This window comes from Ceratotherium simum, chromosome 2, assembly GCF_057802395.1.
Source record: "Ceratotherium simum simum isolate JZ-2026a chromosome 2, ASM5780239v1, whole genome shotgun sequence".
Lineage (NCBI taxonomy): Eukaryota > Metazoa > Chordata > Mammalia > Perissodactyla > Rhinocerotidae > Ceratotherium > Ceratotherium simum.
In genome coordinates, this window is record NC_141901.1 from 29,688,251 (window position 1) to 29,703,111 (window position 14,861).

The following is a 14,861-nucleotide window of genomic DNA, read 5'->3' on the forward strand; positions in this document are numbered from 1 at the left end:
CCACAAGAGGAGCACTAATATCAAAGGCCAGAGCTAATGATAGGAAGACCATTAAAGAACAAGTTTCACTCTTAGAAATAGCAATCAGAGAGGTGCTCATATGCTTTAGAAGCTAAGTAAATGTAATCATCATAATGAGTGGCAAGGTAGAGAGACAACCGGAGGTGCCTAAGAGTTATGAAGATGGTTAATAGAACACGTTGTTTATAGGGGTGAAAATAGATGAGCAGCTGGCAAAGATACTACTCAATTTGTACCATCAAAAGAAACTAAGGATGGATGATCAGGAGACTGATGGCATTTGGCCCAATAAAAAGTCACAATCCCTTGCTCAGTTTTGGACCTGCGCTGGCTGTCAGACCTGGAGATCATTGACTGAAGAAAAAGACAGTTCCCAGGAGAAAGATACTACAACACCTTGGAAATTATGTACAGTAATGAGTCCCCAAGTCTTCCAAGTGAACCTCTGACTATGTTTGTAGCTAACTGTGTGCTGGTAAAAGGTGCACAATAATCCAAGGATTAATGGACATAGATCTTGAGTTGACATTGATACCTGAAACCAACATGGCTCCCCTATTAGACCACTTGGTGGTCTTTTCCATTATATTTGAAAGTATAATCGGAATAGAGAAAATTGGTAGTTGGCACAACATCTATATTGGGTCCTTGGTCTATGGGGAAGAAACTATTGTATCCAAGAAGGCCAAGTAAAAGCCATTGATACCACCCCCTCCCCCTTGAGGCAAAGAAGGTAAATTAGAAAAAAATATCACGTGCTGAGGTGTAAGGGAAAAGGGAGAAATTAGTGCCACTCCTAAAGAACTAAGATGCAGAATTGGTCATCTGCATCATAACCACATTTACTTCACCAGTCTGTCTACTACAAAAACTAGGATTCTGGAGACTTACAGTAGACTACTGAAAACTCAACATTTTAGCCCCAATTGCAGCCACTGTATCAGATGTGGTATTTTTGCTAGAGCAGATTAATATGTCTTTGGGTAAATGAGGCAACTGATTTATCAGAGGCCTTCTTTTCCATCTCTATTGGAAAAGAGGGTCAGAAACGGTTTGCATACACATGGAGGGGTCAAGATCATATATTTGCTGTTTTAGCCCTGGGCTATGATAACTCACCTGCCTCTGTCATAATAGAGTCTGAAGATATCATGACTATCTGGACATCCACAGAATACCACATTGATCCAGTACATGAATGGTATCTTGTTATTTCTACTAAATAACTCAAGAAGTAGCTGGCATGGTGATGCTCCAGTGTATAGGAGATAAAGAAGGAAGAAAGGAAGGAAGTTCAGAAAGGCAGGTTCAAATAGATTTGGGTGGGTCTTGTACTGCAGGTTAAGGCATATGAACAGAAGGAAAGGAAGAAAAGAGAATAAATAACAGGAAACAGAAGGTAATAATTCAAAAGTCTAGCTGATCTATTAGATGTGGCCTATTTTTACTGACTCAGAAAAGAAAAGGAAACCGGAAGGTCAAGAGAATGGTGGTAAACAATGGGGAAAAAGAGCGAGTTGGAACCGAGGCAGTGCTTTTTAACAAATTTATCCATTCCAAGCATCACGCAGAATATACAAACTCTTTTACCTAATTTGAAACCTTCCTTTAACACCTTCCATCACTTTGATGTGAAGAAACTTCTAAAGTAACATAATTCCATAAGCTGTTACTCTGGTCACATGTTGGAGCTTTGGGACTCCACATACCATCTGCTTCACATCTGGCTTCAAACATATTTCTCATAGCGTATATATGAAACCACATCTCCGTAGGAATAGACACAGCTATTAGCGGAACCACTTTTTCTCTGGTGAGTGATTTTGCCATTCTTCAGCTTTGGTATTGGCAACATTACTCTGAAAAATAAAAAGTGAGGCTAATGGCTAGCAAAATCACCCTGCGGAGGCTCCTATGGCTGACAATCTCATTTCCACCTTTGGAAGATCTCATCACCAAAGAGAAACTGGGGAAACAGTGTCCTGAGACAGTTGGAGTCTGCTTTCCCTGTCCTTGATTTTCTAAAGTTCTCCAACGCAGTCGTCTCCCTCCAACTAAATAATTTCATAGGAGACTCCAAAATGAGAAGTTGAATTAAACCTATATGAACATGTAAATTTTAAAAATTATTCAAAAACAGTGACAAATAACATCCATCTTCTTATGGCTTCATTAAGACTGAAACCAAGTAATGAAGTTTCAGAATTGTATACATTTTAGAAATAAAAGTTTAAAAACATTTACAACACATGAGTATTTAGAAGACCCTCTCCTGGCCTTTCTCATGGATCTTTCAACTTTGACTATCACTATTTTCTTATATGAACTCTCTTCTGTAGGCTAATTAATCCATCTAGCCAAATATGCCACTCACATCTCCATATCTGTGCCTATGCTTATATCCTCTCTCCTACCTAGATTGTTACTCTTTCTCTGTTTGCTACTCAAGTCCCACTTGCTCTGTGAGGGTGTCTCTTACTGCTCCAGCAAATAGTTATCATTTATTTCTCTGAGTTGCTACAGCAGTTATTAGGAAGAGATTATATATCCTATCCAACTGTTTGTTAAGATCTTACTATAATCTACACATTATGTATACATTATTTATGTATACTATGACATAATGTACACCATACATAGTATACATATAGTATGTATACTATAGATAGTATGTATACGTAATCTAGACATTTCACATATTCTCTCATTCAATCCTCACAACATTCCTGAGAGGTAGACATTATCATCTTCCCCACTTTTTTATAGCAGAAAACAGACCCTTGGAGAGGTTAAGTATCTTGTTCCAAGTGAGGCAGCTACTGAGTGACAGAGACAACTGAGATCTGTCTTGCTCAAAAGTCCATATTATGTGTGGCTTCAGTCTATATTCTCTAGTGATTATTTAACAGCTAATTTATACTATTCATATTTATATTTTTTCCCTATTGAGAGCAGGGAACACGTCTCAAGTATCTTCGTGTCTTTGCTCTTGCCATTGTAGGTCCAAAATGCACATTCCCTGTCTGCAAGCCTAGGGTTCACAAATGGAATTTTCTAAGCCACAGATCAAACACATCATTAAAAAATGCCTTTTTATGAATTAACCCAGCAAATATTTATGTAAATTGATCCCAGTGAGGCTGTTCAGCAGACATTGAGGCATAATTCTTGCAACACTGTAAGGAAAATAAATCACAACCACATGAATAGCAAAACCACAATATCAGTCGGTTTTTAATAATGTGTTTAAAGACAAGGAATGCCAGCAAAACAGGTATGAAAAAGAAGGAAAGAGAAAACTAAGGGAGAAAGGATAAGATGATGTTTCCTAGAGGAGACTGGAAGTATATTTTAAGGTTTGGATAGAAATTTCTTTGATGGATGAGATAGAGACAGGCATTTTGTCTTGGAGTGATGATTTGAACAAAGGCTTAGAGGCAGCAGAAAGTTGTTATTGAAGGATGAAAAAGAGGCAAGCTCAGAACCAGAGTGAGACAGATTGGGGAATATCTTATACTGAACACGGACCAGAGGTAAGGTGGGATTTTGAGGGAATGGAAGAGGAAGGGATAAATACAAAGAAACCTGAAGGAATCATGACAAGTCTCTGTGACTTGTTGAACGTAATCTACCATCACTGCCTCATAAAGGAAGAGGAGGCCTGGAAGGTCCAGGGGATGTTGCTCAGGGAAGGCAATGAGAGTGATGAGGTGGGGTAGAGCTTCGGAAGAATAACACATTTAGCCATTTCAATTTCTGAGAGAGGAGAATCACCTAGGAAATATGAATTCTTTTATATAACCTTACAATTTCCCTTAAAATAGCCACCATTATGTTGTAAAAACTTCCAAAGTAAAATACTTGTGTACTTTCCTTAGAAAAACAACTCCGAAGTCACTCTGTGATATTAAGAAAGTTCAGAGGGGCCAGCCCAGTGGCTTAGTGGTTAAGTTTGCAGCTCTGCTTTTGTGGCCTGGGGTTCATGGGTTCAGATCCTGGGTGTGGACCTACACATCGATCATCAAGCCATGCTGTGGCAGCATCCCAGATATAAAATAGAGGAAGATTGGCACAAATGTGAGCTCAGGGACAATCTTCCTCACACACAAAAAAAACAAACAAAGAAGAAAGAAAGTTCATAAAGCCTGAACAGCATGAAATCATTCTGGGGCCCTAGAAATTAGTCTTGACAAAGGATGACAAGGTGGCATTTTTGGGATCCCACATTCCCTCTGCTTGGCATGTAATCCTTGTATCATCAGAATGGGGAAAATACCCAATATCACATGAATAGAAAACAGAGTCTCCATTGAAATGGACACAGCTGTTGGTGAAATCTCTTCTCTACGGCATGATTTTGTCATAGAGCATTAAATGCTCCGATAAATGGTATAAGAGATATGTATGTATATATTTAAAAAATAGTCTTACAAATTCTTTCTTTTAAAGAAGAAGTCATAGCAGCAGATGAATAAGAAATGTGACTGTTATTGGTGTATTTCCATTTATAAACTAAAACAAGTACTCATATCTGCATTTATAACTAGCACTACTCTAGTGTGGACTGTGGGTCCTTGCAAACCCTTTTAGCGCTCATTGGTTAGGGATGATTATAACCTAATTTGCAATAAAATACCTAACACTTTTATAATGTTTTCAATTTATACGATGCTTTGTAATTTTACTCTAATAAATTCACTCATTATTTGTAATAACATAAAATTTTCCTTTCTGGATGGCAAAAGTTTTCTATTCAATCACTAATGCAATAGGAAAGTAATTAACCCTATAGAAGAATTAATTCTTTAAGAATTTAGGAGTATCCATTTAAATATAATACATTCATATAAAAATTGAAAGGTTTTTTTGTGGCTAGATAAGCTCCTCAAGGATTTGTAATATTTTGCTTTCCAAGTAACTGTAGCTTATACTGGGAGGACTAAAACGATTTACATACATTTCTTAACAAAATACTTCATTGTACTTCTCCAAAATTGTACTGAATTATTGCCATTTGGTGATATCTAACTAATTCTTAGTCATTAGAATTCTTCTCCATACCTTGGTTGAAACTCTCCCCTCTTTTCAATTGCCTCTGTACTCACCACACAGGACACGTGGGCATTGCAGTAGAGACAGGACCCCAAGGAGGCACAGTGCTGGGAAAATTCCCTGCAACTTGGGGGACATGGTGAAGAGTCTCAGAGAGATAGCAGTGGGGCTCAGTGTTCTCAGATGCCCTGAATCAGGCTGAAGTGAAGGTTCTAAGTCAGTAGTAAATGGATGCCTGAACCAAGGAACTAAGTTTTGGCAAGGCCACAGCTTTGAGTCACTAAGGGGAGGGGCAGAATTGAGTAGACCGGGTACTGGACAGGACCCAAAACGGTCAAGCAAATAAAGCTCCAAGTCTTGGGGAGAATGATATGAGCTTGACATGAAAGCTCTCTGAGATTCTGTGGATACTTATGATCATAACCCGGAGACTTTCTCACTGTTGTAGGGGGTAGGGGTGAATTGTTGGCTTGTTGCCTCTATGTAGACATCATTGCTCTGTGAGTAATCAAGGAAAACTAAGAAAATGGTACAGTGTGTGTGACACTTCCTTCAGGGATCAGGGTGAGATGCTGAGGTACATTCCATGCCATCTCACAGTAGTGTCAGGTCTTCATTCACTAGTGTTAATTCTCAGTAGGAAGGTGGGATAAAAAAGAACTCTAGTTAAATTTCTTCTTAAACACTTGACAGCCTAATTGGAATAGAGAAAGTATGCAAGTCCACAATTGTGAAAAGAGAAAAAAACAGTCCAAACAGCAATTATTCCCTCAATATTTAAGTTGCCTTGAGTATCTATGACACCAAATTAATCAACTTTGAGGTTACACTAGTTAGAGAGTAAAGGCAAATTTCTCAGAGTGCTGTTTACAGCACAGATAAAGCATGCATGGAAAATTATATGGTAGAGGATTAAGCATTACAAATTGACAAAGGATCATGACAACTTCAAGAATTTCTTGATGGCACGGGATCAGAGTGAAGGACTTTCCAGCCCAGCATTATATCTCTGACAAAAGCAGTAAATGATAAGTTGCAAAAGGCATATTTGTTAACCCCAAGACTTAGTTTGTTAATAACTATCTGGGTTAAGACTAGTCCATTAATAACTATCTGATTCTTTCACTCAGATAATTTCTTTTAGTCTCTGAGAAGACCACAGGTAAATTTACCAACCTGGATTTCATGTTTTCCCCCTTGGACCAGCTGTGGATATCTGTTGCTTGAAGATACATAGGTATTCATCTACAGAGGATGGTGAACACTGGAAAATGTCCGAAAGTGACCTTTACCACCAAAGAGGACTATAATGAGTGCAACATGAGCCGTGTAACAACCAAGTTGTTTAGCTCTCAAAAATAAAGAGGAACATTCTCTGGAAATAACTGGGTGGATTCCTCTGTAAAAGTGATGACAGCCCAATTAAATTTCAACTTTCCTGAAGAGAAAGGAAAGCAAATAAACTCACCATGTGGTTGCTTAATCTTATAAAGAGGAACTAGAATAAAATCAGAGTATGTCAGATAAAAGAGAGACTTTAAGTAATTTAACAGAAGATTGTTTTAAAAAAACAGCATCTACTTATTAACCATCTTCCAAACTTTTACATGCATCATTGCATTTAATTTCTTAAATCAAAACTAAACATAGGTATTACAACCACATTTTACAGATAAAAAAACTGATTCAGATGAAGAAGACTGAGTATACTTCCCAAACTTTTCTCATCAGAGGAAATGGCAGTTTCTGAACCCAGTCTGATTCAAATCTCAAGCTCTTTCTACTATACCAAACTAATTTCTATTTAATGGAATCAGATTGCAAACGTTTCTTTTGCAGGATCCTGAACCTGTCATTTAGGAGACCATGCCTAGGAATGTTCTGCTTCTACTACGGTAGAAAAGACCCCAGACTACCTGCTCTATCAGGAGACCAAATCCCTATATGATCTACTGAGAATTAGCCCTGTGGCTTAGCCACGGGTCTCAATAACTCAGGCGTCAGTCTCCACATATGTTTAAAGAAGGGTTTGAGACTAGAATGGGCTCTGATATTTTCAGTTCAGAAATTCTCAGTTTGTGCAATAATGGCAAAAAAAAGTGAAAAAAAAAGATATTTATTATCTTAAATAGACAGGAAGGTCAGGAACAGGGCTAAAATCTTAAGTGATAAAACCCTCCTCCTATGGCCCAATTCATCACGAAAAGATCACATCAACACCTATTGAATGAACAAAATACATTAATGGATAAAAACTCACTATTTGCCTTAGCCTGCCAAGAAGCAGTCCTTAAGACAAGGATTTGAGTGCTAGCAATCTATGTGAGAGGTGATCCTAGAATGCACCATTAAAGAAATACGGACGTTAAAATGGAAGGGGAGAAAATGAATACAGCTTGCATTAGTGAGCAGGTTACCTCTGTGGGCAACTGAAGCTAAATCTTTTAGGGAATCTTAGGCAGTGAGTGTAGAACATGCCTCAGACATATCCTACCTGGAACAAGAAAGCTGGCACTTTATCTACCAACATCCATATCCCAGGGAGGCCAACCAACCACTTGACTTCCCATCTTGGATGATACAGTGATTTGTCTTTTCAGCAATAGATTCTTATCTGGATTTAGAGTTACCATCCCTGTGGCCAGGCTTCTGCCAGCCAAACCACTTGTGGACTTACTGGATGCCTTATTCCCTGTTGTGGTAGGACATGCAACATTGCTTCTGATCAAGAAATTTATTTGATGATGGAAAGTAAGTCAATGGACTGATGCTCCTGAAATTCACTGGTCCTACCTTGTATCCCATCCCACAGAAGCAGCTGACTTCATAAAAGAGTGGAATGTTCTATTGAATGCTCAGTCAGTGGATAAAGAATACCTTATGAATTTGGGGTATTGACCTATAGGATATGGTGTATCTTCTAAAATAGCAGTTGATAGTTGGAGCTCCCCTCAGTGGCCAGACTAGTGATACCAAGGACAGATATCACATAAAGACACGGACACAAGAGGAACCCCAGCTATTCTAGCCCCCAGCTTATAGTCTCTTCCCAGCTCAGGTAGTAGACATATGAGTAAGCAAACCTTCATATAACTCTAGCTCACAGTCTTTGAGTCACCCCTGATACTGAGTATCTGATACTGAGTAGAGCAAAGTTGTCCTCAGAGAGTCCTTCCCAGATTGCAGCTTTATGAACAAAATAAATGTTGTCATTTTAAGCCACTAGGTTTTGTGGTGGCTTATTTTGCAGTTACAAATAACATTAGAGCATTCTCTACGTTAACAGGAAAACAAATGTTTTTCCTAGCCTCGGTAGATGCAGAAAAAGCATTTGATAAAACTCAACACCTATTTATGATAAAAATAGAAACCTCTTAGCAAATTAGGAATGGAAGGGAACACCCCCAATCTGATTAGGAGTTTCTACAAAAAACCCACAACAAATATCCTATATAATGGTGAACTATTAAAAGTTTTCCTCCTGAGATCAATAAAGAGGAGAGATCAACTGCTATCACCACTTCCATTTGACATTGAACTGCAGGTCCTATCAATGGAAATGGAATATCAATCATTTGATAAATAGATAGGTAGATAAATAGATAGATAAATAGATAGGAGTGAAAAGGAAGGGAAACTGTTATTATTCACAGGTGACATAATTAAGAACTCAGAAAATCCAAAGAAATATGTAGAAAATTTATTAGCATTAGCAACTCACCAAATACAAGGTCAAAAGAAAAACCAATTGTACTCTATACACTGTCAACAAAGTTAATGAAAAAGACATTTTTATAAAGATGTAATTTAAAATTCCAAGTGCCTAGGAATAAATCTAATGCAAGATGCGTAAGAGCTCTTCACTGAAAGCTAAAGAGATAAATAAAAGATCTAAATAAATGTAGGGAAATGCCATATTTATGGATTGGAAGGCACAACGTTGTGTAGATGTCCCAAACTGACCTATAGATATGATTCATCCTCATAAAAATGTCAGTAGGACTTTGATGGAAGTTGACAAGCTGATTCTAAAATTCAAATGGAATATGAAGGATCCAAATTGTAAAAACAACTTCTAGGAAGATGAAGCAGGACATGGAGGAGGAATAAGAGGAGAAGAGGAACAAAATTGGAGAACCTACCCTGCCAGAAGTCAAGATTTATTATAAAGCTATAGGGAATGAGACATTGTGGTATTGGTGTAAGACAGCCAAATAGATCAAAGGTTAATAACTGGGAGTCAAGCAACAAACCCCAAATGTACATGGTCAATTGATTTATGACAAAGTTACACTACGGAGCAATGGGGGAAAGGGAGGTCTTTTCAATAAAAGTTGCCAGGTCAGTTGGATATCTACACGGTAAAAATGAATCTTGCTTCTTTACTTCACAACATAACAATTTCTAGTGGATCACAGATCTAACTGTGAAAGTAAAATCATAAACCTCCTAAAACCAAACATGGGTAAATGTATTTGTGACCTTGGGATAGGCATAGGTTTTTTTTTTTCTTGCACAACAAATTTATTTTCTTTAAAGGCATATAGACAATACACAAAGTAAAGATTTAACCAGGTCTTAACTTCTGCCAAGTATTATCTGTCCTAGAATAGTTCCATTAAGTTCCAGTCTAAATATATATATTTTTTGTGTGTGAGGAAGATCAGCCCTGAGCTAACATCCATGCTAATCCTCCTCTTTTTGCTGAGGAAGACTGGCTCTGAGCTAACATCTATTGCCAATCCTCCTCCTTTTTTTCCCCCAAATCCCCAGTAGACAGTTGTACGTCATAGTTGCCCATCCTTCTAGTTAAAAATATGGAACGCTTCACGAATTTGCGTGTCATCCTTGTGCAGGGGCCATGCTAATCTTCTCTGTATCGTTCCAATTTTAGTATATGTGCTGCCAAAGCGAGCGCAGTCTAAATATTTTTAATTCAATAATCATCATCGTCATCAGAGTCCATTAGTTTTCTTCTGTTGAATCTATTGTTTTCTTTTCTGTCTGTTGGCTTACTTTTTCACAGATTTCTACTCAACTTTGTTCTGATACCTTCCCATTTAGTGGTCCATATCTTGCCATCTGTATAAGATAATTCTCTACTGCTTTAGTTTTTTCAGGCTTTGCATGTGCTAACCGGCCTGGGCTGATTGATCTGGAACTTAGGCTAAGATACTGTTTCTCATTTCTGCTTCACTTCCTGTTGTGCTGTGTCTCCACGCATAATTAAAAGCTGGGCCTCACAGAAGTCAATGGGATAGTTTCCACTTACTACACTGTTTTGATAAGCTTCTAAAGTCATAAAATAATCGAAAGTTTTAGAATACAAACAAATATTAGGGAAGGGAATCCCTGCACTACGAAACTGCATTATAAGAATAATCACTGAAAAATAAAATGTGCTTTGGTATTGGGAACTGATTCAAATGGCGCTTCCTTCAAGACCATCCCGCTCCATCTCTAACATGTTACTCTCGCTCTTTTTACAATATAGTCGTTACTTGAGCATTTTATCTATAGGATTAGTGTTTAGTGCCTGGCTCCTGCCCTGGACAGTCAACTGGATCAGAACAGATGTTCGTCTGTTCCCCGCTGTACCCTCAGCACCTGACACACAGTAGACCCTCAGAAAATGTATGTCGACTACTTGGGTCAGAACAACTGAATTCCAGAAAACAATTCTGCAGGAACAGTAGTAGTAGAAGCAGGCTGGATCCCAAAGCTAAGTGTACCAGAAACCCAAGGGGCTGAGCATTCTTCTTAGGACAAATGCCTGCCCAAACAAGGCCAATCTCGGGGGACACTATGACATCCTGCCCCAGACAGGCCTGTGCTGGTGCCTGGGGCTGCACGTGGTGAGCTTTGCACCTAAGTCCCCATGCAACCTGGAGAGTGGCCTTGGCCTGCCTCGGAGCTGGCCACAAGGCTGCTGGGCCAGATTTCATAAACAGGATACAGAAAAACCCTTATCAAAATGAAAACACTTGATAAATTGTACTACATTAAAATTAGGAATTTATGTTTATCAGACACCTTATGAAAACCTTATGAAAGTAAAAAGGCAAGCCACAGAGCATGAAAAAGTGTTTTGCAATACATATCTCACAAAGGACTTTTATCCAGAGTATGTTAAAAATGCCTACAAATAATTAGAACTAGGTAGACCATTCCTTAGAAAAATGGATAAGAGTCTTGAACAAGGAGGCGGAGTCAAGATGGCGGCGTAGGCAGACTCTGAACTCACCTCCTCCCGTGGACACAGCCAATTTACAACTACTCGTGGAAAAATTACCCCTGAGACAGAACTAAAAATTGGATAAGAGGAACTCCTGCAGCAGCGGACAGTCCTAACTGGGGTAGAAGAGGCAGAGACTCCCTTCCGGAGAGGAAAAAACGCCGCCGTCACAAGCCGCCAGCTTCACGGCCGCCGGGAGCAGCTCACAGGTACACAGTCTCCCTGGAGGCGCGGGGTCCTGAGCCGGGGAGCGCCCCCGCTGTGGGCATTTTGTGGACCCAGCACAATCGACACCAGCGGCATAATATCTGACTGTGCCTGCTACTAAAGCATTGGGGAGCACCCCCAGAAAACCCGGTTCACAAAGAAACTAAAACTGGCTCTCAAAGGGCCCGTGCACAAACTCACCCATTCCAGAAAGCATCCTAAAATCACCAGAAAGAAAGGTGCATAGTGCTTTGGTGACAAGAGACTCACCTAATAGGCCCTGAGTGCATCTTGGTGAGGGGTGAGACCTCTCCAGGGACTGGGACATTGGCGGTGGCCATAGTTGTGGCCTGGTGTGAGCGTGCTGACACAGACGCCATTGGAGTTCTCCCTGAGGCCTGCTAGCCCAGGGTCTGCTCCACCCCCTAGAGCACCGATTTAATCCAGCTCAGCCAGGGCAGGCAGCCCACCCTAGAGACTGGCCCCACCCAACAACAAGCCCTCAGGCAACGTGTGGGCCTGCATAGATTGGTGACTGGATTCTCTGCAGCCTGGCAACTGAGCCGACTTGAGCGGGGCAGGGTGTGCACAAGGAGTGGGTGGAGAGTGTGGGGTGGTGGCGGAGTGTGTGGGGCTCCCACCGTGGAGAGACTGGGTCCGCTTGGGGGTCGGGGCGCTCACACGGGGCAGGACTGTGTTGACTGTGTGTGTGGACCTGTGGGCAACAGGGCTTGTCAGCTGCAGAAGACTTGTGCTTCTCAAAGACCCACATAGGAGGTTTGCCCCACCTTCCAAAGCCTGAAACAATTGGGTGCTCCTGTGCCTGAGGCCAGCCCCACCCAGCTGCAATCCTCAGAGAGCTGACAAGAGACCTAATAGGCTAGAGGCTTACAGCAACTGTAAGGCCCTGAGCCTAACAACCTGCCACGCTGGGGGCCTACTCACTTAAAAGAAATACTGCAACACAAATGTGGTATTAGAACTTACAGCCAACTGTGCTGGGGCTCCCCACACCTGATAAAGAGACTGAAGGGCCCACAACAACTACAAACAGCTGAGCATTACAACAGCTGGCCAGGAGCATAACTCAGCCTCGCTGGGTGCCTATAGGGAGAGCTAACAGGCCACAATAGAAGGACACACGTAGCCCACATAGGGGTCACCCCTGGAACATTGAGAGCTGAGGGAAGCACACTGGAAACCTCCTAAGGCATCACTTACATAAGGTCACCTATCCAAGAGCAGGAGACGTAGCTGACCTACCTAATATGTAGACACAAGCACAGGGAAAGAGGCAAAATGAGGAGGCAAAAGAATACATTCCAAGTAAGGGAACAGGACAAAACCCCAGAAAAGGAACTAAGTGAAACAGAAATGAGCAACCTACCTGACAGAGAGTTCAAACAAAGAGTGTTAAGGATGCTCACTGATCTGGGGAGAAGAATAGATGAACTCAGTGAGAATGTCAACAAAGAAATGGAAGATATAAAAAAGAACCAATCAGAAATGAAGAATACAATACTGGAAATGAAAAATTCATTAGAGGGACTCAAAAGCAGAGTGGAGGATACAGAAGAACGGATCTGTGAGCTGGAAGAAAGATTAGAAGAAATTACCCAAGGTGAACAGGTAAAAGAGAAAAGAATTAAAAAGTGTGAGGACAGTCTAAGGGACCTCTGGGACAACATCAAGCGCACTACAACCGTGTTATAGGTGTCCTGGAAGGAGAAGAGCGAGACAAGGGGGCAGAGAATCTATTTCAAGAAATAATAGATGAAAACTTCCCTAACCTAAGGAAGGAACCAGACATCCAGGTACGGGAAGCACAGAGAGCCCCAAACAAGATAAACCCAAAGAGGCCCACACCAAGACACATCATAATCAAAATGTCCAGAATTAAAGAGAGAATCCTAAAAGCCGCAAGAAAATGTCAAGTTACATACAAAGGAAACCCCATAAGGCTATCAGCTGACTTCTCAGCAGAAACCTTACAGGCTAGAAGAGAATGGCATGATATATTTAAAGTGCTAAAAGAAAAAAACTTACAGCCAAGAATACTCTACCCAGCAAGGTTATCATTCAAAATGGAAGGAGAGATCAAAATTTTCCCAGATAAGCAAAAATTAAAGGAGTTTGTCACCAAGAAACCAGTGCTACAAGAAATGTTAAAGGGACTGATTTAAGGGGAAAAGAGAAGACCACAAATAGGAAAAATTATCTATTTCCATGATTAGAACGTAATGGATACAAATGCACAAAAGAGGTTAGATATGATATCAAAAACATAAAATGAGGGAGGAGGGGAGTTAAAGAGTACAGCTTTCAGACAGAGGTCAAACTAAAGTGATCATCAATTCTGTATAGAAGAAGCAAGGAACAGAGAAGGACTACTACAACACTGAGGAAAAAAAAAAAGTTAAAAAATGGGAGTAAGTACATACTTATCAATAGCTACTTTAAACGTCAATGGACTAAATGCTCCAATTAAAAGGCATAGGGTGGCTGACTGGATAAAAAAACAAGACCCATATATATGCTGCATACAAGAGACACACTTCAGACCTCAAGACACTCACAAACTGAAAGTGAAGGGATGGAAAAAGATGCTCCACGCAAATGGCAATGAAAAGAAAGCTGGGGTAGCACTACTCATATCAGACAAAATAGACTTTAAAACCAAAACTGTAAAAAGAGACAAAGAAGGGCATTACAGAATGATCAAGGGAACAATCCAACAAGAGGATATAACACTTGTAAATATCTACGCACCCAATGTAGGTGCACATAAATATATAAAGCAATTATTAACAGACATAAAAACAGAAATAGACAGGAACACAATAATAGTAGGGGACTTTAACACTCCACTTACACCAAAGGATAGATCATCCAAACAGAAGATCAATAAGGAAACATTGGCCTTAAACGACACACTACAACAGATGGACCTAGTAGACATATACACAGCATTCCATCCAAAAACCGAAGAATACACGTTCTTCTCAAATGCACATGGAACATTCTCCAGGATTGATCACATATTAGGCCACAAAACAAGTCTCCATAAATTTAAGAAGATTGAAATAATACCAAGCATCTTTTCTGACCACAACGGTATGAAACTAGAAATCAACTATACGAAGAAAATCAGAAAAGCCACAAATACATGGAGATTAAACAAAATGCTACTGAACAACGACTGGGTTAATGAAGAAATCAAAGAAGAAATCAAAAAATACCTGGAGACAAATGAAAATGAAAATACGACATGCCAAAATTTATGGGATACAACAAAAGCGGTTCTAAGAGGGACGTTTATAGCAATACAGGCCTATCTCAACAAACA

The 14,861-nt window shown here is 40.0% G+C and overlaps 1 non-coding gene and 1 pseudogene across 2 annotated transcripts in view; both read right to left on the reverse strand.

Moving 5' to 3' along the window:
- The window catches only part of LOC101388230 (C4b-binding protein alpha chain-like), a 41,444-nt pseudogene extending 29,501 nt beyond the window's left edge, over positions 1-11,943 (reverse strand). Inside the window, exon 1 of the transcript XR_015554503.1 lies at positions 11,786-11,943. The product of XR_015554503.1 is annotated as a C4b-binding protein alpha chain-like (transcript). The remainder of the gene's footprint in view (positions 1-11,785) is intronic.
- Positions 9,885-9,991, reverse strand: LOC147917797 (U6 spliceosomal RNA). The gene has a single exon (XR_015549319.1). It is a non-coding gene; the product is annotated as a U6 spliceosomal RNA (small nuclear RNA).
- Positions 11,944-14,861: the final 2,918 nt, after the last annotated feature.